General features: G+C 39.9%; 1 non-coding gene across 1 annotated transcript; it reads right to left on the reverse strand.

Moving 5' to 3' along the window:
- Positions 1-11,596: 11,596 nt before the first annotated feature.
- Positions 11,597-11,788, reverse strand: LOC115029505 (U2 spliceosomal RNA). Its single transcript, XR_003835072.1, has one exon. It is a non-coding gene; the product is annotated as a U2 spliceosomal RNA (small nuclear RNA).
- Between the last annotated feature and the right edge of the window lie 8,936 nt (positions 11,789-20,724).

Genomic DNA, 20,724 nt, shown 5'->3' on the forward strand with positions numbered 1-20,724 from the left:
TCTCAATTTTGGCCAGTAATTTGTCCATTCACGCTGTTTCTGCTCTATCTTTGTCTCTGCATATCTTGAAGGCAGGACATATTTTGACTCGAAGGTTTTGTGGGTGGGTTGCTGTCCTTATCCTTCCTCTGGGAAATCTACCTAGCTACAGAAAGTGGCCACTACAAGATCCATATCCCCCACTGCTAAAATTCTCAGCTAGAGTCAACCCCATAGCACCCTGGGGCCTATCCCATTCACCTATCCCAGGTCTCTGGCATGTCCCAGGGATGCACCCCAACCTGCCACCAGTTTCTGTTCAGTCTCCCCTGATCCCCCTACACATGACTTCCCTTCCCCTCTTCCCTCTTTTCTATTTTCCCCTACTACCCTATACTCTCACCCAGTTCCTTCCCCTTATCCACCTTCAATAACCATTTTATTTTCCCTTCTGAGAAGGATTCAAGCATCCTCCCTTGGAAACTTTCCTTGTTATTTGGCTTCTTTGGTTCTGTAGATTGTAGGAGGGTTATCCTGCATTTTATGACTAATATCCACTTATAAGTGAGTACATACCATGCATACCCTTTTAGGTCTGTGTTGCTTCACTCAGGATGACATTATCTGGTTCCATTCATATGCCTGCAAAATTCATGATGTCTTTGTTTTTAATAGCTGAGTAGTATTCTACTTTGAAGATGAGCCACATTTTCTTTATCCATTCTTCAGTTGAGAGGCATCCAGGCTGTCTCCAGTTTCTGGCTGTTACAAATAAGGCTATGAACATAGTCAAGCAAGTGTCCTTGTAGGATGGTGGATCATCTTTTAAATATATGCCAAGGGGTGGTATAGCTGGGTCTTGAGGTAGAACTATTTCCATTTTTTCTGAGAAGCTGTCAAATTGATTTCCAGGGTGTTGTGCAAGTTTGCATGCTCACCAGCAATGGAAGAGTGCTTCCCTTGCCACACATCCACACCTGCATGTGCTGTCTGTTGAGTTTTTTTTTTTTTTTTGTTTTTTTTTTTTTTTTTTTACTAGTCTCTGATAAACCCTTGTCAGGCTTCTGATGGCTATACTCTTTCTTGCTAGGATATTGTCTGAATGTGTTTCTCAACTAAGGACTATGTCCTGTATATATTCATCGGCATGCCATTAGCTACAACTCTGGTTTATTTATAATCTTCCATCTCCTCCTATCCTTTTTTTGGAACTACTAAACAAAACAACACATGTTTTACAAAATTGAGATAAATTCTCCACATGCCCAGAAAGCATGCAGGAATGAATCTAAAGGCTGAACAGAAGGCCATCTTTCTTCAGATAGCTTCTTGTGCATCCTTAAGAAAGAAGACACAGAATCCCCAAAATGCATTCCCTGTGAGTTCAATTTTAAATGTTTCATTAAGAGCCACTGAGATGAATGGATGCTTTTTTTTTTTTAATAAAAAGTAGATTATTAAAACAACAAATACTTCCTTTTGAAAAAATATTCCCTTCTGAATGAGATTACTTAGTTTCTTTGGGTCTGTGGGTTGAAGTATGGTTATTCTACACCTTATGTCTAATATCCACATGTGAGTACATATCACGCACGTCTTTCTGGGTCTGGGTTACCTCACTGAGGATGATCTTTTCTAGCTCCATCCATTTGCCTGAAAATTTAATAATATCTTTGTTTTTTTTTTTGATTTTTAATATTTTTATTACATATTTTCCTCAATTACATTTCCAATGCTATCCCAAAAGTCCCCCATAGCGCCCCCCACTTCCCTAACCACCCATTCCCATTCTTTTGGCCCTGGCATTCCCCTATATTGGGGCATATAAAGTTTGCAAGTCCAATGGGCCTCTCTTTCCAATGATGGCCGACTAGGCCATCTTTCGATACATATGCAGCTAGAGATAAGAGCTCCGGGGTTCTGGTTAGTACATCTGTTGTTCCAACAATAGGGTTGCAGATCCCTTTAGCTCCTTGGGTACTTTCTCTAGCTTCTCCATTGGGAGCCCTGTGATACATCCAATAGCTGACTGTGAACATCCACTCCTGTGTTTGCTAGGCCCCGGCATCATCTCACAAGAGACAGCTATATTTGGGTCCTTTCAGCAAAATCTTGCTAGTGTATGCAATGGTGTCAGCGTTTAGAAGCTGATTATGGGACGGATCCCTGGATACAGCAGTCTCTAAATGGTCCATCCTTTCATCACAGCTACGAACTTTGTCTCTGTAACTCCTTCCCTGGGTGTTTTGTTCCCAATTCTATGAAGGTGCACAGTGTCCACACTTTGGTCTTCATTCTTCTTGAGTTTCATGCGTTTATCAAATTGTATCTTATATCTTGGGTATCCTAAGTTTTGGGCTAATATCCACTTATCAATGAATACATATTGTATGAGTTCTTTTGTGATTGTGTTACTTCACTCAAGATGATGCCCTCCAGGTCCATCCATTTGGCTAGGAATTTCATAAATTCATTCTTTTTAATAGCTGAGTAGTACTCCATTGTGTAAATGTACCATAATTTCTGTATCCATTCCTCTGTTGAGGGACATCTGGGTTCTTTCCAGCTTCTGGCTATTATAAATAGGGCTGCTATGAACATAGTGGAGCATGTGTCCTTTTTACCGGTTGGGACATCTTCTGGATATATGCCCAGGAGAGGTATTGCTGGATCCTCCAGTAGTACTATGTCCAATTTTCTGAGGAACCGCCAGACTGATTTCCAGAGTGGTTGTACAAGCTTGCAATCCCACCAACAATGGAGGAGTGTTCCTCTTTCTCCACATCCTCGCCAGCATCTGCTGTCACCTGAATTTTTGATCTTAGCCATTCTGACTGGTGTGAGGTGGAATCACAGGGTTGTTTTGATTTGCATTTCCCTGATGATTAAGGATGTTGAACATTTTTTCAGGTGTTTCTCTGCCATTCGGTATTCCTCAGGTGAGAATTCTTTGTTCAGTTCTGAGCCCCATTTTTTAATGGGGTTATTTGACTTTCTGGAGTCCACCTTCTTGAGTTCTTTATATATATTGGATATTAGTCCCTTATCTGATTTAGGATAGGTGAAGATCCTTTCCCAATCTGTTGGTGGTTTTTTTGTCTTATTGATGGTGTCTTTAGCCTTGCAGAAGCTTTGTAGTTTCATGAGGTCCCACTTGTCAATTCTCGATCTTACAGCACAAGCCATTACTGTTCTATTCAGGAATTTTTCCCCTGTGCCCATATCTTCAAGGCTTTTCCCCACTTTCTCCTCTATAAGTTTCAGTGTCTCTGGTTTTATGTGAAGTTCCTTGATCCACTTAGACTTGACCTTTGTACAAGGAGATAGGAATGGATCGATTCGCATTCTTCTACATGTTAACAACCAGTTGTGCCAGCACCATTTGTTGAAAATGCTGTCTTTCTTCCACTGGATGTTTTTAGCTGCCTTGTCGAAGATCAAGTGACCATAGGTGTGTGGGTTCATTTCTGGGTCTTCAATTCTATTCCATTGGTCTATTTGTCTGTCACTATACCAGTACCATGCAGTTTTTATCACAATTGCTCTGTAGTAAAGCTTTAGGTCCGGCATGGTGATTCCACCAGAGGTTCTTGTATCCTTGAGAAGAGTTTTTGCTATCCTAGGTTTTTTGTTATTCCAGATGAATTTGCAGATTGCACTTTCTAATTCGTTGAAGAATTGATTTGGAATTTTGATGGGGATTGCATTAAATCTGTAGATTGCTTTTGGCAAGATAGCCATTTTTACAATGTTGATCCTGCCAATCCATGAGCATGGGAGATCTTTCCATCTTCTGAGATCTTCTATAATTTCTTTCTTCAGAGACTTGAAGATTTTATTATACAGATCTTTCACTTCCTTAGTTAGAGTCACGCCAAGATATTTTATATTATTTGTGACTATTGAGAAGGGTGTTGTTTCCCTAATTTCTTTCTCAGCCTGTTTATTCTTTGTGTAGAGAAAGGCCATTGATTTGTTTGAGTTAATTTTATATCCAGCTACTTCACCGAAGCTGTTTATCAGGCTTAGGAGTTCTCTGGTGGAATTTTCAGGGTAACTTATATATACTATCATATCATCTGCAAAAAGTGATATTTTGACTTCATCTTTTCCAATTTGTATCCCTTTGATCTCCTTTTGTTGTCGAATTGCTCTGGCTAGGACTTCAAGTACAATGTTGAATAGGTATGGAGAAAGTGGACAGCCTTGTCTAGTCCCTGATTTTAGAGGGATTGCTTCAAGCTTCTGACCATTTACTTTGATGTTGGCTACTGGTTTGCTGTAGATTGCTTTTATCATGTTTAGGTATGGGCCTTGAATTCCTGACTTTTCCAAGACTTTTATCATGAATGGGTGTTGGATCTTGTCAAATGCTTTTTCTGCATCTAACGAGATGACCATGTGGTTTTTGTCTTTGAGTTTGTTTATATACTGGATTACGTTGATGGATTTCCGTATATTGAACCATCCCTGCATCCCTGGGATGAAACCTACTTGGTCAGGATGGATGATTGTTTTGATGTGTTCTTGGATTCGGTTAGCAAGAACTTTATTGAGGATTTTTGCATCAATATTCATAAGGGATATTGGTCTGAAGTTTTCTATCTTTGTTGGGTCTTTTTGTGGTTTAGGTATCAGAGTAATTGTGGCTTCATAGAATGAGTTGGGTAGAGTACCTTCTGTTTCTATTTTGTGGAATAGTTTGTGAAGAACTGGGATTAGATCTTCTTTGAAGGTCTGATAGAACTCTGCACTAAACCCATCTGGTCCTGGGCTTTTTTTAGTTGGGAGACTATTAATGACTGCTTCTATTTCTTTGGGGGATATAGGGCTGTTTAGATCATTAACCTGATCTTGATTCAACTTTGGTACCTGGTATCTGTCTAGGAACTTCTCCATTTCATCCAGGTTCTCCAGTTTTGTTGAGTATAGCCTTTGGTAGAAGGATCTGATGGTGTTTTGGATGTCTTCAGGATCTGTTGTTATGTCTCCTTTTTCATTTCTGATTTTGTTAATTAGGATGCTTTCCCTGTGCCCTCTAGTGAGTCTGGCTAAGGGTTTATCTATCTTGTTGATTTTCTCAAAGAACCAGCTCCTTGATTGGTTGATTCTTTGAATAGTTTTTCTTGTTTCCACTTGGTTGATTTCACCCCTGAGTTTGATTATTTCCTGCCGTCTACTCCTCTTGGGTGAATTTGCTTCCTTTTGTTCTAGTGCTTTTAGGTGTGTTGTCAAGCTGCTAATGTGTGCTCTCTCTAGTTTCCTTTTGGAGGCACTCAGAGCTATGAGTTTTCCTCTTAGAAATGCTTTCATTGTGTCCCATAAGTTTGGGTATGTTGTGGCTTCATTTTCATTGAACTCTAAAAAGTCCTTAATTTCTTTCTTTATTCCTTCCTTGACCAAGGTATCATTGAGAAGAGTGTTGTTCAGTTTCCACGTGAAGGTTGGCTTTCTATTATTTATTTTGTTATTGAAGATCAGCCTTAGTCCATGGTGATCTGATAGGATGCATGGGACAATTTCAATATTTTTGTATCTGTTGAGGCCTGTTTTGTGACCAATTATGTGGTCAATTTTGGAGAAGGTACCATGAGGTGCTGAGAAGAAGGTATATCCTTTTGTTTTAGGATAGAATGTTCTGTAGATATCTGCCAGATCCATTTGATTCATAATTTCTGTTAGTTTCACTGTGTCCCTGTTTAGTTTCTGTTTCCATGATCTGTCCATTGGTGAAAGTGGTGTGTTGAAGTCTCCCACTATTACTGTATGAGGTGCAATGTGTGCTTTGAGATTTACTAAAGTTTCTTTAATGAATGTGGCTGCCTTTGTATTTGGAGCATAGATATTCAGGATTGATAGTTCCTCTTGGAGGATTTTACCTTTGATGAGTATGAAGTGTCCCTCCCTGTCTTTTTTAATGACTTTGTGTTGGAAGTCAATCTTATCAGATATTAGAATGGCTACTCCAGCTTGTTTCTTCATGCCATTTGCTTGGAAAATTGTTTTCCAGCCTTTCATTCTGAGGTAGTGTCTATCCTTTTCTCTGAGATGAGTTTCCTGTAAGCAGCAAAATGTTGGGTCTTGTTTGTGTAGCCAGTTTGTTAGTCTATGTCTTTTTATCGGGGAGTTGAGTCCATTGATATTAAGAGATATTAAGGAAAAGTAATTGTTGTTTCCTGTTATTTTTGTTTTTAAAGTTGGCATTTTGTTCTTGTGGCTGTCTTCTTTTAGGTTTGTTGAGGGATTACCTTCTTGTTGTTTCTAGGGCGTGGTTCCTGTCCTTGTATTGGTTTTTTTTCTGTTATTATCCTTTGAAGGGCTGGATTCGTGGAGAGATAATGTGTGAATTTGGTTTTGTCGTGGAATACTTTGGTTTCTCCATCTATGTTAATTGAGAGTTTGGCTGGGTATAGTAGCCTGGGCTGGAATTTGTGTTCTTTTAGTGTCTGTATAACATCCATCCAGGATCTTCTGGCTTTCATAGTCTCTGGTGAAAAATCTGGTGTAATTCTGATAGGCTTGCCTTTATATGTTACTTGGCCTTTTTCTCTTACTGCTTTTAGTATTCTATCTTTATTTAGAGCATTTGTTGTTCTGATTATAATGTGTCGGGAGGTATTTCTTTTCTGGTCCAGTCTATTTGGAGTTCTGTAGGCTTCTTGTATGTTCATGGGCATCTCTTTCTTTAGATTTGGGAAGTTTTCTTCTATAATTTTGTTGAAGATGTTTGCTGGTCCTTTGAGTTGAAAATCTTCATTCTCATCCACTCCTATTATCCGTAGGTTTGGTCTTCTCATTGCGTCCTGTATTTCTTGGATGTTTTGAGTTAGGATCTTTTTGCATTTTACATTTTCCTTGATTGTTGTGCTGATGTTCTCTATGGAATCTTCTGCACCTGAGATTCTCTCTTCCATCTCTTGTATTCTGTTGCTGATGCTGGTATCTATGGTTCCAGATTTCTTTCCTAGGGTTTCTATCTCCAGTGTTGCCTCATTTTGGGTTTTCTTTATTGTGTCTACTTCCCTTTTTAGGTCTAGTATGGTTTTGTTCATTTCCATCATCTGTTTGGATGTGTTTTCCTGTTTTTCATTAAGGACTTCTACCTGTTTGATTATGTTATCCTGTTTTTCTTTAAGGATTTGTAACTCTTTAGCAGTGTTCTCCTGCAATTCTTTAAGGGATTTTTGTGCTTCCTCTTTATTGTCTTCTGCCTGTTTAGCAGTGTTCTCCTGCATTTCTTTAAGTGTGTTATTAAAGTCCTTCTTGAAGTCCTCTATCATCATCAGGAGATATGCTTTTAAATCCGTGTCTAGCTTTTCCGGTGTGTTGGGGTGCCCTGGACTGGGCGAAGTGGGGGTGCTGGGTTCTGATGATGGTGAGTGGTCTTGGTTTCTGTTAGTAAGATTATTACGTTTACCTTTCGCCATCTGGTAATCTTTGGGGTTAGTTGTTATCGTTGTCACTGTTTAAAGAATGGAGCAGAAGCTGTGTTCCACTCACCAGCAGTCCCAAAATCCTGCGGCCGGGGTCGTGGGTAGCTGGCGGGTGTTAGGCAACCCTGTGCTCCCGCTACCCCGGCGCTGATCCGGCCGGATGAGGCCTGTGGTCCTACTCAGGCTGGTTTCTGCTTCCCTAACTAATGCAGTCTCAGGTCCCGCGCAATTGGATTGGAGCAGAAGCTGTGCTCCACTCACCAAAAGTCTTAAGATTCTGTGGAGGGTGTTGTGGGTAGCTGGCGAGTGTCAGCCGACCCTGCGCCCCAGCTGCCCTGGTGCTTTTCTGACCGGAAGAGGGTTGTGGCCCTATGTAGGCCGGATTTCTCTCTCCCCAACCAGAGCAGTCTCAGGTCCCGCGTGATTGGACTGGAGCAGAAGCTGTGTTCCACTCACCAGCAGTCCCAAAATCCTGCGGCAGGGGGTCGTGGGTAGCTGGCGGGTGTCAGGCAACCCTGCGCTCCCGATACCCTGGCGCTGATCCGGCCGGATGAGGCCTGTGGCCCTACTCGGGCCGGTTTCTGCTTCCCTAACTAATGCAGTCTCAGGTCCCGCGCAATTGGATTGGAGCAGAAGCTGTGCTCCACTCACCAGAAGTCTTAAGATCCTGTGGAGGGTGTTGTGGGTAGCTGGCGAGTGTCAGCTGACCCTGCGCCCCAGCTGCCCTGGTGCTTTTCTGACCGGAAGAGGGTTGTGGCCCTATGTAGGCCGGATTTCTCTCTCCCCAACCAGAGCAGTCTCAGGTCCCGCGTGATTGGACTGAGTTTTTTTTTTAATCCCTTATTCCACACCCATTCTGATTGATATAAGGTGGAATCTTAGAGCCATTTTATTTTCCATTTCCATGATGACTAAGGATGTTGAAAAGTTCTTAAAGTGTTTCTAAGCCATTCAAGATTCCTCTGTTCAGAATTGTCAGTTTAGGTTTACAGCCCATTTTTATTTTTTTTTAATTTTTTTAAATTTTTAATATTTTTATTACATATTTTCCTCAATTACATTTCCAATGCTATCCCAAAAGTCCCCCATAGCGCCCCCCACTTCCCTACCCACCCATTCCCATTCTTTTGGCCCTGGCATTCCCCTATATTGGGGAATATAAAGTTTGCAAGTCCAATGGGCCTCTCTTTCCATTGATGGCCGACTAGGCCATCTTTCGATACATATGCAGCTAGAGACAAGAGCTCCGGGGTTCTGGTTAGTACATCATGTTGTTCCGACAATAGGGTTGCAGATCCCTTTAGCTCCTTGGGTACTTTCTCTAGCTTCTCCATTGGGAGCCCTGTGATACATCCAATAGCTGTCTGTGAACATCCACTCCTGTGTTTGCTAGGCCCCGGCATCGTCTCACAAGAGACAGCTCTATTTGGGTCCTTTCAGCAAAATCTTGCTAGTGTATGCAATGGTGTCAGCGTTTAGAAGCTGCTTATGGGATGGATCCCTGGATACGGCATTCTCTAAATGGTCCATCCTTTCATCACAGCTACGAACTTTGTCTCTGTAACTCCTTCCCTGGGTGTTTTGTTCCCAATTCTAAGAAGGGGCACTGTGTCCACACTTTGGCCTTCATTCTTCTTGAGTTTCATGCGTTTAGCAAATTGTATCTTATATCTTGGGTATCCTAAGTTTTGGGCTAATATCCACTTATCAGTGAATACATATTGTGTGAGTTCTTTTGTGATTGTGTTACTTCACTCAAGATGATGCCCTCCAGGTCCATCCATTTGGCTAGGAATTTCATAAATTCATTCTTTTTAACATGTAGAAAAATGCGAATTGATCCATTCCTATCTCCTTGTACTAAGGTCCAGTCTAAGTGGATCAAGGAACTTCACATAAAACCAGAGACACTGCAACTTATAGAGGAGAAAGTGGGGAAAAGCCTTGAAGATATGGGCACAGGGGAAAAATTTTTGAATAGAACAGTAATGGCTTGTGCTGTAAGATCGAGAATTGACAAGTGGGACCTCATGAAACTGCAAAGCTTCTGCAAGGCTAAAGACACCATCAATAAGACAAAAAAACCACCAACAGTTTGGGAAAGGATCTTCACCTATCCTAAATCAGATAAGGGACTAATATCCAATATATATAAAGAACTCAAGAAGGTGGACTCCAGAAAGTCAAATAACCCCATTAAAAAATGGGGCTCAGAACTGAACAAAGAATTCTCACCTGAGGAATACCGAATGGCAGAGAAACACCTGAAAAAATGTTCAACATCCTTAATCATCAGGGAAATGCAAATCAAAACAACCCTGTGATTCCACCTCACACCAGTCAGAATGGCTAAGATCAAAAATTCAGGTGACAGCAGATGCTGGCGAGGATGTGGAGAAAGAGGAACACTCCTCCATTGTTGGTGGGATTGCAAGCTTGTACAACCACTCTGGAAATCAGTCTGGCGGTTCCTCAGAAAATTGGACATAGTACTACAGGAGGATCCAGCAATACCTCTCCTGGGCATATATCCAGAAGATGTCCCAACCGGTAAAAAGGACACATGCTCCACTATGTTCATAGCAGCCCTATTTATAATAGCCAGAAGCTGGAAAGAACCCAGATGTCCCTCAACAGAGGAATGGATACAGAAATTATGGTACATTTACACAATGGAGTACTACTCAGCTATTAAAAAGAATGAATTTATGAAATTCACAGCCCATTTTTAAAATTGAGTTATTTGGGTTGTTGGTGTCTACCTTTGAGTTCTTTATACATTTTGAATCTTGGCCCTCTGTTAGATGTAGAGTTTGTGAAGATCTTTTCCTAATCTGTAGGATTTCATTTTGTCCTATTGAGAACAGAACATTAATGGCTCAGGCACTATGATCAACAATTAATAGATGGGACCTCATGAACCTCAAAAGGTTCTGGAAGCACTCTCACTTCTATCCTGTTGGTTTACACAGCTCTCCTTCACATGCCAATTATTATTCAAGAGACCAGAGTAAAGGAAGCTGTACGGAAGGGAGATACAAGACTCAGTTGAGCAAAGTGGAAGGGAGATTATGGAGGTGAAAGGTTACAATGGAGAATGGGTGAGAGCAGGTGAGAGATGAGAGATGAGAATTCAGTGTCATCAGGGTAGTTAACTGAAATAAAATATATTTGAAAATCTCATCTGTAAATCTGTTACTTTAAAAACTAATTTAAAACATTAAAATAATTATTTAAAACAGATCTGAATTTTGTGAATTCCTGTATTGACATATCATTTTTTCTCGTTATCCTATGAAAATTTTTAGCTGCCTGAAGATGAATGAAGAAGAAAAGTAGGACTTGGGCTTATTCAGCTGGTTTCTGAAAGTGGAGGCCAGGTCAGAAAACAAAACCATAACCAATCTGGAGAACCACTATGTCTGAATTTTACTTTTGAAAGCAAAGTATCAATAGTGTGCTGGTTTGTTTATGCTCCGCCCAGGGATTGGCACTATTAGAAGGTGTGGCCTGTTGGAGTAGGTGCATCACTGTGGGCATGGGCTTTGAGATCCCCATCCTAGCTGTCTAGAAGCCAGTCTTCTAGAAGCCTTCAGATGAAAATGTAGAACACTCACTTTCTCCTGCACTATGCCTGTCTGGACACTGTCATGTTCCTGCCTTGATAATGGACCGAATATTTGAACTTGTAAGCCAGCGCCAATTAAATGTTGTCATTATAAGAGTTGCCTTGGTAATGGTGTCTGTTTACAGCAGTAAAACCCTAACTAAGACAAATAGGTAAGTAGAAAGATTAAAAAAGAAAGAAATTGCTGGGCGGTGGTGGCTCACACCTTTAATCCCAGCACTTGGGAGGCAGAGGCAGGCAGATTTCTGAGTTCGAGGCCAGCCTGGTCTACAAAGTGAGTTCCAGGACAACCAGAGCTACACAGAGAAACCCTGTCTCAAAAAAAAAAAAAAAAAGAAAGAAAGAAAGAAAGAAAGAAAGAAAGAAAGAAAGAAAGAAAGAAAGAAAGACATCAATCTCAAATATAAATATTAGGGTCTATGAGGTAGGTATTTACTGATAATTGATTGAGGATGGTAAAGGAATGAATGTCATAAGGGTCATGTTGAAAGTATCAATTCACAAGTACAAAGCATCTTCCATTCTGTCCTCTTCTTTAGTAATTAATGCATATGAAATGAATTCATCTTTATGTGTTCTGTCTCACATACAAATTATGTCCAATAAAATGCAGGTCATTGGTTGGATGAAACAAGGAGAAGGATAGCATGTAAACAGTGGCTGAGTTAACCATAGAGTCAACATAGCAGATGTCAATCTTCCAGGTAAGATGCTGCAGTTGATCTTAGCCAAAAGGCCGAGAAGCTATGCCAGATAAGATGCTAAGTTGGCTGATACCACTGACAGAGAGAGGTTCGAGAGCAGGTATGTTATGGAGGACAATTGATGATTGTGGGGGAGACAGAAAATGGAAAGTTGGTATGACTTTTTAAGAGAAAGATATGTACTTATGGCTCAAAACACAGTTCTGCACCTCACAATACAAGTAAGGTCACAAAAGGAAATAACAGATTTAAATAACCATTGTGCAGGCTTCCATTAACCCAGTTTTAGTAGAATGGTCTTGAAGTCGTTCAAGCAAATATAGAGTAAGAACTGAATTGCCCAGAAGTTTCAACTTTGCCAGGGATAATCTACTCTCATTTTTCTTATTGTATTTCTCTTCCTTTCCTGAGTCTTAGAGATGACAATAGGGAAGTGATGCTCTGCTTAAATTAGATTATAATTGTAGATTAAAAATGACACATTTCATGGTTCTGTCCTCTACTTACTGGGTCTCACCCTCATCAATTCCTTCTTGTCTTCAACTTCCTGTACCTTGGCCTCCTTCCTGTACTTAGCTCATGGGCTACCTGAGCTTCTTCTGTGTCAGACTCCCCAACTTTACCTCTAAAATCCCTGTTTAGTTATACCCTGTTATGCATTTTATTATCAGTCTGTTTCAATATTGGTTATCTTAGCCAGATTTCCAGAAATTTAATTCTGAGTTCTTTATAAAGTGAAGATAGCTCATATGACTTTAACTCGCAGTTATCATTTTTTTGCAATAAGAGAACATATAAACTTATTGTTTGAGGTGTATTGCCTCACCATAAACTGTTTGTTTTCCATACATACATAACATCTAAATTTCATTAAAAGTTTTGTGACATTTTTGGTGACCTTAATAAAGAAGGCCAGCTCTATAAATATGCATAAACAATGAAATGATAAACATAGACATGTAAATTAGCTCAAAAGTGTGTGAAGCTGTGTAAGAAACCTGATGTAATGAATCAACATGACCTTAGCCATTTTCTATCATTCTCCCTTGTATGTTAGGTTTACATGTAAATGTTAGGTGAGGCCTGCCATTTGGTAGATATTTGCTCTTGGATGACACAAATTTATATTTTCTCTCCTAAATCTGATTTGATTTTACTGCAGCAATGGCCAATGAGGAATAGTTTGTGGAAATAAGTATTGCTAGATATAATGTAGTACCATGTTATCTGGAGAATTTTGTTAGCATTCTTAAAAGATATAGCTTAGAGAGACTAAGCTAAGGCTTATTTCTCAGAGTAGAGTTCTTATCCGTAAGACACAGACCCTTACCACCTACAAAGTAGCATCCTCTCTCTGGTTCTATATAGTGCCTTGCAAGTCTTAGAAATGTTTAGCTGTCACATTCTTATGGTCAAGAGGTGCAGATGTTTGTCATAAGTATTTCTTAATGTGCACTCTAAAATTATCATAAGGAATTGGCCTGCTATTTATCTCAAAGATACTATGGGGCAATGACTCTATATTTATTGATCTATATTGAAAACATATGTTCAACACTAGCTTTTTCTTCATTAGTGTGTTTGGAGTAATTTCAGATGTCTACCTTCATTTGTGTCATTTTCCAGAAGAGCACACAGAAAGCCCTTGTCTCCAGGGTTCCCTAGTACTTAAGGTTTTGTGGCCAAGCTCTTGACATAGGAATACATGCATGAGAGATACATGCCGTTCCTAAGCAAGCACCCATATTTCCCATGGAACTTTCCATTTATTTATTCTCTTCTACAGAACTTTCAACACTGATTACTGAAATCTATTATTTTGTAAAATTAATATACATCTAATAAAAGGGAGGAAAATGGCCTAGATAGATCCTGGATATATGAATTACCATGTAGAATAGAATTCTATTTATTGTGCAGGATGCTGAGGTCTGCCTGTAAAGTAATTATGGGTGGTACAAATCCAATGGGTTGGTTTCTATTTTGGTGCTTAATCAATTATGATATATTTGGTGCTGCTATCTCCTTGTGTTTGTATTATTATGTGCCGCAGACCCTCTGGGCCCCTGTGTCTGCGTGGAACGGGTCTCTAGAGTAGGTGGGCAAAGCGTAGGATTAAATTGACAAACAGACGCACACAAGAGAGGTATTGAATCTGAATGTAATCTCTGGTCGAGCCTTAGACTATTATATAATACAGCGAATTATCAGGAGCTACAAATCACAATAAGACAAGGTACACTGAAATTTACCAGATACAAGAGAATGACTGGGAGCAGAATTTGCAGGAACTAGATAAATGTTTACACTAGAAATTAGCATCCCTGCCTAGGATCAGCCCTGTGCCAGGCAAGAGTTTCACACTTTAGTGTTAATACCACCAGGGGGTTTTAACTCTTGACAGGCCTCAAGAATAATGTGGTGTCACGAAGCTCTAAATTCCTAGGTCTTGTAAAATTTTATCTTGTCTGGAGAATTCCCCATTTATCAGGATAGTATATCAACTTGCCCTTGGCATGGAATGTAGCCTGTAGTAAAAATTTCTATCTCAGTGAGATTCCCAGGCTCTTTCTGCAGACAACTGAGTTAATGACTCTGATTTATTGTAGTGCTTAATTAGTTACTGAATAGGTTAAACTCCTTGCTGTAGTCTGGAATTTTGGAACACTGGGAGAGGCTTTAGCTAATTCAGAATTCAATCTTAAAAGGCACTTATTATAAGGTAATGCTTAATAGAGGGCATATGGATCCATACACTAGACTAACTCGGGAGTGGAAAATTAATTTTATGGGTTAGGGGAAACGCCAAACTCCAGGAGGGAATTTCCGTGAAACTCTTTTCCTCATGGGCAGCTTTCAAGCTTTCGCTTGTCAAACTGACCCAACTGGAGAGCTGGTTTTCGCCAGCCTCCAGGAGGGAGCTTCCGAGAAACTCTTTCCTCATGAGAAAGCCTCCAGACTTTCATCTGTCAAGCTGACTCCACCAGAGCACGTGGCAATTATGGAAATGAATAAAACATGGTGTAATTAATAAATGGCCAGCTGCTGCTCAGAGGGATAGTCTTTAAACTGCAACAGAGGAGGAAGATGACCAAATATGAAAGCCATTGAAGTCACTCTGGATCATAGATGGCATATTGGCATGACCGTCATCACAAAGCCACCAGCACTTGTATTCTTTCCTGGCAGTATTCTGGAGGTGCAAATGTGTACCTACCAATGGCTTAAAACAATGATAAATAAAGGACCTTCGAGGACAGTCACCAAGTGCCAAGGAATCTAACACAGAAGATGTCTCTGTTGAATATCTAGTTTTTCTTGCAAGTGTTTTACTAATTGAAAGGAATCCATTCTCTTTTGTTTATGTGGCAGGTAGTTAGGGTTATAGAGCTTTCTTTTGGAAAGCTCCTTGGAGGCAAATGCATATCTTTATGGTCTGGAGGTGGAAAACAATCTAAATATAAACTGACTTATTAGAACTTGAAGGAAAATGGCAACTATCTCCAGGGTAACTTTTGGCATTTTTTTGTGCGTGAGTTGTATGAGACTCATTTTCCTTCTAAGTGTCTGTCTCATGCTTTTTTATTAGCTCCCCAGCCATTATCAAAGCCTTTCCATATCTGAAGAAACTTCAGAGGATCAGACGCTTTACCAGGGTTTACACTGTTTTGCTCTTAATTGTGTTAAGTGCTCGTATCCCTGATTTTTAGTAATTTGCCCATATGTCTCTTGGTCCCTCCACTAATCTCCTCTCAACAATTGAGGACAGTTATCAGATTACCTGCTAGCATACACACTAAGCATTCAAAACTATCTAGTGAACGATCCTCTTTGTTGAAAAGAAATTCTCATTGAGGAAAATCAAGAGCAAAGTCAAAATACATTGTGTTTCAATTTTCCCATCACTCTGTCACAGAAGGAAAACAGACTAGTTTGATGCTATTGATTTTGCTCAAAGCCCTGCTGTTTTTCACCCAAAACCCTGTGCTCTTATGGCTGCTTAGGAATTGATTTCTGGAGAGGTATTTGGTTTGTTTGTTTGTGTCACAGCATGACATAGTGAGGGATCCATAAATGACATGCTATCATTTCTCTTCTTTGATGGGAATGGATTGTAAATTGCCTCATCATGGATTTTCATCATTTCCTCCAAGTTTCCAAGCAAATCATTTCAAATTATCATGCGTTATTGTAATATTCCAATTTAACCTTCAATAGAGTCAACTTTGCTTATTAAAAATATGTTCCACTTAAAACATAAGCAAGATTTCCCTCGCTACACACATAACATAACAGTTAAAAATAGAGTTTTCTTAACCAATGTAGCTTTTGTTACCTGCATAAAGATAGTGCCCATCAGCATCTTCTTATGCATGCAAAAAGAAGTCATGAGGCCACACCCTTTTTGTGGAACTGTAGGTGGTTAATGGGTGCTGAGGGAGAAGATCATTTCCTTTAACAATGAACTAATAAGTTGCTTGTGTTTCAGTAAATACTCCCCATTCATATTCATGCAAGCAATCACAAATAAACCCAGTAGGATAAAAACTGTATTTTGAAAAATGCTAATAAAAACATTAATAAAATAGTATATATTTTTTTGCTTCTTTCCCTTAAACTATTACAAAACTCCCATGTGATTCATACTTCTCCCTATACAGTATTCTTGGGAGATACTGAGACTGTGTTTGTTCTGTGTGTGTGCAAGAGCAAACCCTCTGTGTTCCACCATACTCCTGCTTCCCTGTTTTGATAGCCTTTTGTTGGTGGTCACAAAACCACCAAAAGCTCACCAAAGATTGGTACCTGCTATGCTTCTTCACTCGAGAGAGAAGCTAGTTCAGATAGCTTCCTAGGTGGCTGATCAGTTCTATGCTTTGGTCTAATTCCAGAAGGGTCATTGCTTTCCCCTCTGCTTCAGGCACTCCATACTCTGCCATGCTCAGGTTCTATCCCAAATCCACTTCTCCAGGCATAGGCCACAGAGTCATTATTAGGCCAGAAACAAGTGGAATAGCAGGTACTGGGCACTTTTCAGAATGATCCAGTACATCTATACAGAATCCCATGTCCAAACTCAGCCTTTGCTCAGAGTGACATTATCCCTAAGCGATTCCCAGTTAACTGCAAGGATAGAACTATTGTGGATGTGTGTAAGAGAAAACTGAGACATATCCATTTCATAAGGTAGGCCCCTCTCTATGTTAAACTGTAGAAAAACATTCTTATGCGGTATCTTCTGACACTCAGTTCTTTGCCCCATTTGTAGATTATAGTTTGCATTCGTTTTTTCCTGCCTGTGGACTTCTGCTATCTAGTCATAAGTCCAGTAAGAACTGATTGAATATTTGAAATGTAAATAAAGAAAACATCCAATAAAAAATAAAGCAATTCCAATGCAGAGCACAGTGGGAAAAAAAAAAGAGCTGATTGAGTGCCTACAATGTGTTAGATACTTGACAATCCTAGGGATGCAGAGATTAAACAAACAAACAAACACCCCAGCAGCCTGTACTCAAGATTTCTAATGCATAAAGGTCTTGCATATATCCCATGTAGACATACAGCTGCTGTAAGAATACCAACTGGGGGATGACCATTATTTTAGGAATCAGAGAAGTCTTTCTGAAAGAAATGATATCCAAGTTCAGGGATGAAGACAAATAGATTCTGTAAGGAGCCGCCTTCACATTTGCCATTACAAGATGGCGCTGATGGCACTGACACCCGTGTTCTAAGTAGTAAACAAGCAAGCTGCGCATGTGCCGGGGTAGCTTTCCACGCCATGTGCTCTGCCTTTCCCGTGACGACAACTCTGGCTGATGGGCTGCAGCCAATCAGGGAGTGACACGTCCGAGGCGGAGGACAGTCCTCCATAAAAGGGAGGGGGCTCCGCCATATCTCGCTCTCTCTGGCTCCTTTCTCCACTGGCTCCTGATGGGGTAAGCAATAAAGTTTGTACTGCAGAAGATTCCGGTTGCCCTGAGCGTGTTCTTACCAGGGGGACACACAAAAGCGGCGGGCAATAAGATTCCTTTGCCTTCCCCTGGAAAGTAGATCAGAAGGAGCTGTGGAAAGCAGGGAGTTTTAGACTCTAATGTTAGACTCTAAGATTCTGAAACATGATGAGTATGGTGTCTGTGAGGGACTTCAAGCAGCTTTGATTTCTAGGACTGCAAAATACAGGATTAGGGATGATAACTCTGGAAGATGTTGACTTTTCATCCCACCCATATAGATCTTGTTACTGAGCCTGGGATTTGATGATTGGAAAGAATGGGAAGCTTCTAGTCTAAAGCTGTAGACAACATTATTTTAACTTCACTATGCTTTTATATATGTATGTAACAAAAAACCTCCAATGATCCAAGGAAGGTTGTTTGATTTCAGGAAAACAATGATCAGAAAAAAGCATGTGAATATTAGTAAGCACATACTAAACATTAATAGAGGAGGTGTTTTTAGAACTTTCTCAGCACAGAACAATTTAAACACAATTACCTGACACATACTACAGATTATATTCAGGAAATCATGAAAGCAAAGCAGAAGGCTATAGTTAGATCAGGGTACACTGACCAAATTAGATTGTATAGCGATGATCTGACATCCAACAAGAATAAACATGTCTCATAAATTGAATAAAAATATTTGTCACAGGAGACACAGAATCATATCCAAGAACAATTCAGGGAACAAGATGCTGTCTGCCTTTTTCCCAGGTGCCTCTCTCACATTCCCTAAGGCATCATTCATTTTGGATCTTTCTTTTGATTATGATCTGACAGTTGTGTTCATTTGTGGCTACTCAGGCTTATGACCATATGTTTATATTTACATTATCTTCCACCTCAAGGCCACCTCCAGATCTAGAGACATGGCCATAGTATTCAGTTTGAAAAATTGTGAAGAGAGAGAGAGAGAGAGAGAGAGAGAGAGAGAGAGAGAGAGAGAGAGAGAAAAGCAAACAACAGCAAAACCTTATACACCAGGAGAGAATATTGTTCCAGATATGGTTAACTGATTGTCATTGTAATCTTACAAATTCCTGAGAAAATCTATTATAAGAAACAATTCCTAGGGCTGGAGATATGGCTCAGCCACTAAGAACATTTGCCACTCCTGAAGAGGACCTGGGTTTGGTTCCCAGGACTCATACTGGGTACTTCACAAGTGAGCCTAATTTTAGTTATGACATATCAAATGCCTTCTTCTGGCTCCCCTGAAACTTTATCTGATGTGGTACCTATAGAGAGGATCATGTGCACACAAAAATACATGAAAGTAAATATGAGTTTTTAAAGAATTAATGATTCTACAGATATAAGTCTTTTCTATTGTCGAATGAGTTTTTCCTTGCTTTATAAAAAATAAAAGAAAATAATATTACATTTTTACATTATTCAAGAAATGTTTGTTCAGGTATTACTTTGTAGTAGAGATATCTAGTTTGCAGAAATTATACAAGAGATGTAGATGAGTATAATAATTAAGGATATTGGTGTGAAGAAACATAAGTGTATATGTTTTGCTATCCATATTGGCCTCTATATCTCCATTTATGCTTCATAATGACTCGGCCTGTAGCTGCTTGAACAGGTTATTATATGCAATACATCAACACTCCATGAGAAATGGAGAGGTATCTTTACTGCATGTTTATTTTTATGTTGTAAGAAGTTTTTGATTACAAACAATGTATCTCTCTTTCCGACATCTTGGTGCCTGTGCAGGCCTGCTGGGAGCAGGACTTCTAAAAAAAGCCAATATGTCTGGAAGGCTGTGGTACAAGGCCATTTTTGATGGCTATAAGCCAGGTCTCCAGAATCAAAGAGGGCACACAGCTCTTCTTAAAATTGAAGGTGTTTATGCCTGAGATAAAACTGAGTTCTACTTCAGCAAGGGATGAGCTTATGTGTACAAAGCAAAAAACAATACAGTGACTCCTGGAGGCAAACCGAACAAAGCCAGAGTGATTTTGAGAAAAGTAAACCTGGCCCATGGAAACAGTGGGATGGTTTGTGTCAAATTCTGAAGCAATCTCCCTGCAAAGGCCACTGGGTGTAGAATCTATGGGATGCCGTACATTTCCTGTTTTAAACTAATGGAAAGTAAATAAATATAAGTGGAAAAAACCCAAACCAACAGAATCAACCAACCAACTAACAAAACAGACAAAAAACAGTATAACTTTTAGGGGTTGAAGTGATGACTCAGTGGATAAAATGCTTGCCACACGAGCACGATAATCTGAGTTTGGATTTCAACACCCACAAAAAAGCTGGATGTAATGACATGTGCTCATAGTGTATGTGATGGGGAGGGCTTTGTGCTCATAGTGTATATGATGGGGAGGGCTTATATAGATAATTGATTACTTCCTGGTTCAGTGAGAAACTCTGTCTCAAAAATAAAGCTGAGAGTGACAGACTTCTGGCTTCTACTTAAACACACACAAACACACACACACACACACACACACACACACACACACACACACACACACCTGCATGAACATGAGCTCTTTACTTTTCTAATTTTTTGCTTGTGAATTTTATATGAGCATATAATGTGTTTTGAACAATCTCTTATTTTCTCACTTCCAGTTTTCCCTGTTTTCTTCATCCACTTTTCTTTGTAATTTAATGTACTCTTTAAAAACCCACAACTCCACATAGCAATGCATACACACACACACACACACACACACACACACACACACACACACACACACACACACGGAAGTAGGGCCATCTATAGAATGGGTAGCTTCTCAGGAGTCACATTCCTGAAGAAAACTGATGCTACCCACCCACAGAAAACATCAGTGGTCAATAGTTCCTTAGACAGAGATGGACATAGTGAGACCTCTTATACCGGTGCTAGAATTTTGGTGTGATTGATATTGTACAGGTCTTGCACATACAGTCATAGTTGCTATGAGTGCCTGTGTGCTTTGGCACTGCCACATCCCACACAT

This window comes from Mus caroli, unplaced genomic scaffold (genome assembly GCF_978045245.1).
Source record: "Mus caroli unplaced genomic scaffold, Mus_caroli_1 scaffold_16, whole genome shotgun sequence".
In the NCBI taxonomy this organism is placed as follows: domain Eukaryota; kingdom Metazoa; phylum Chordata; class Mammalia; order Rodentia; family Muridae; genus Mus; species Mus caroli.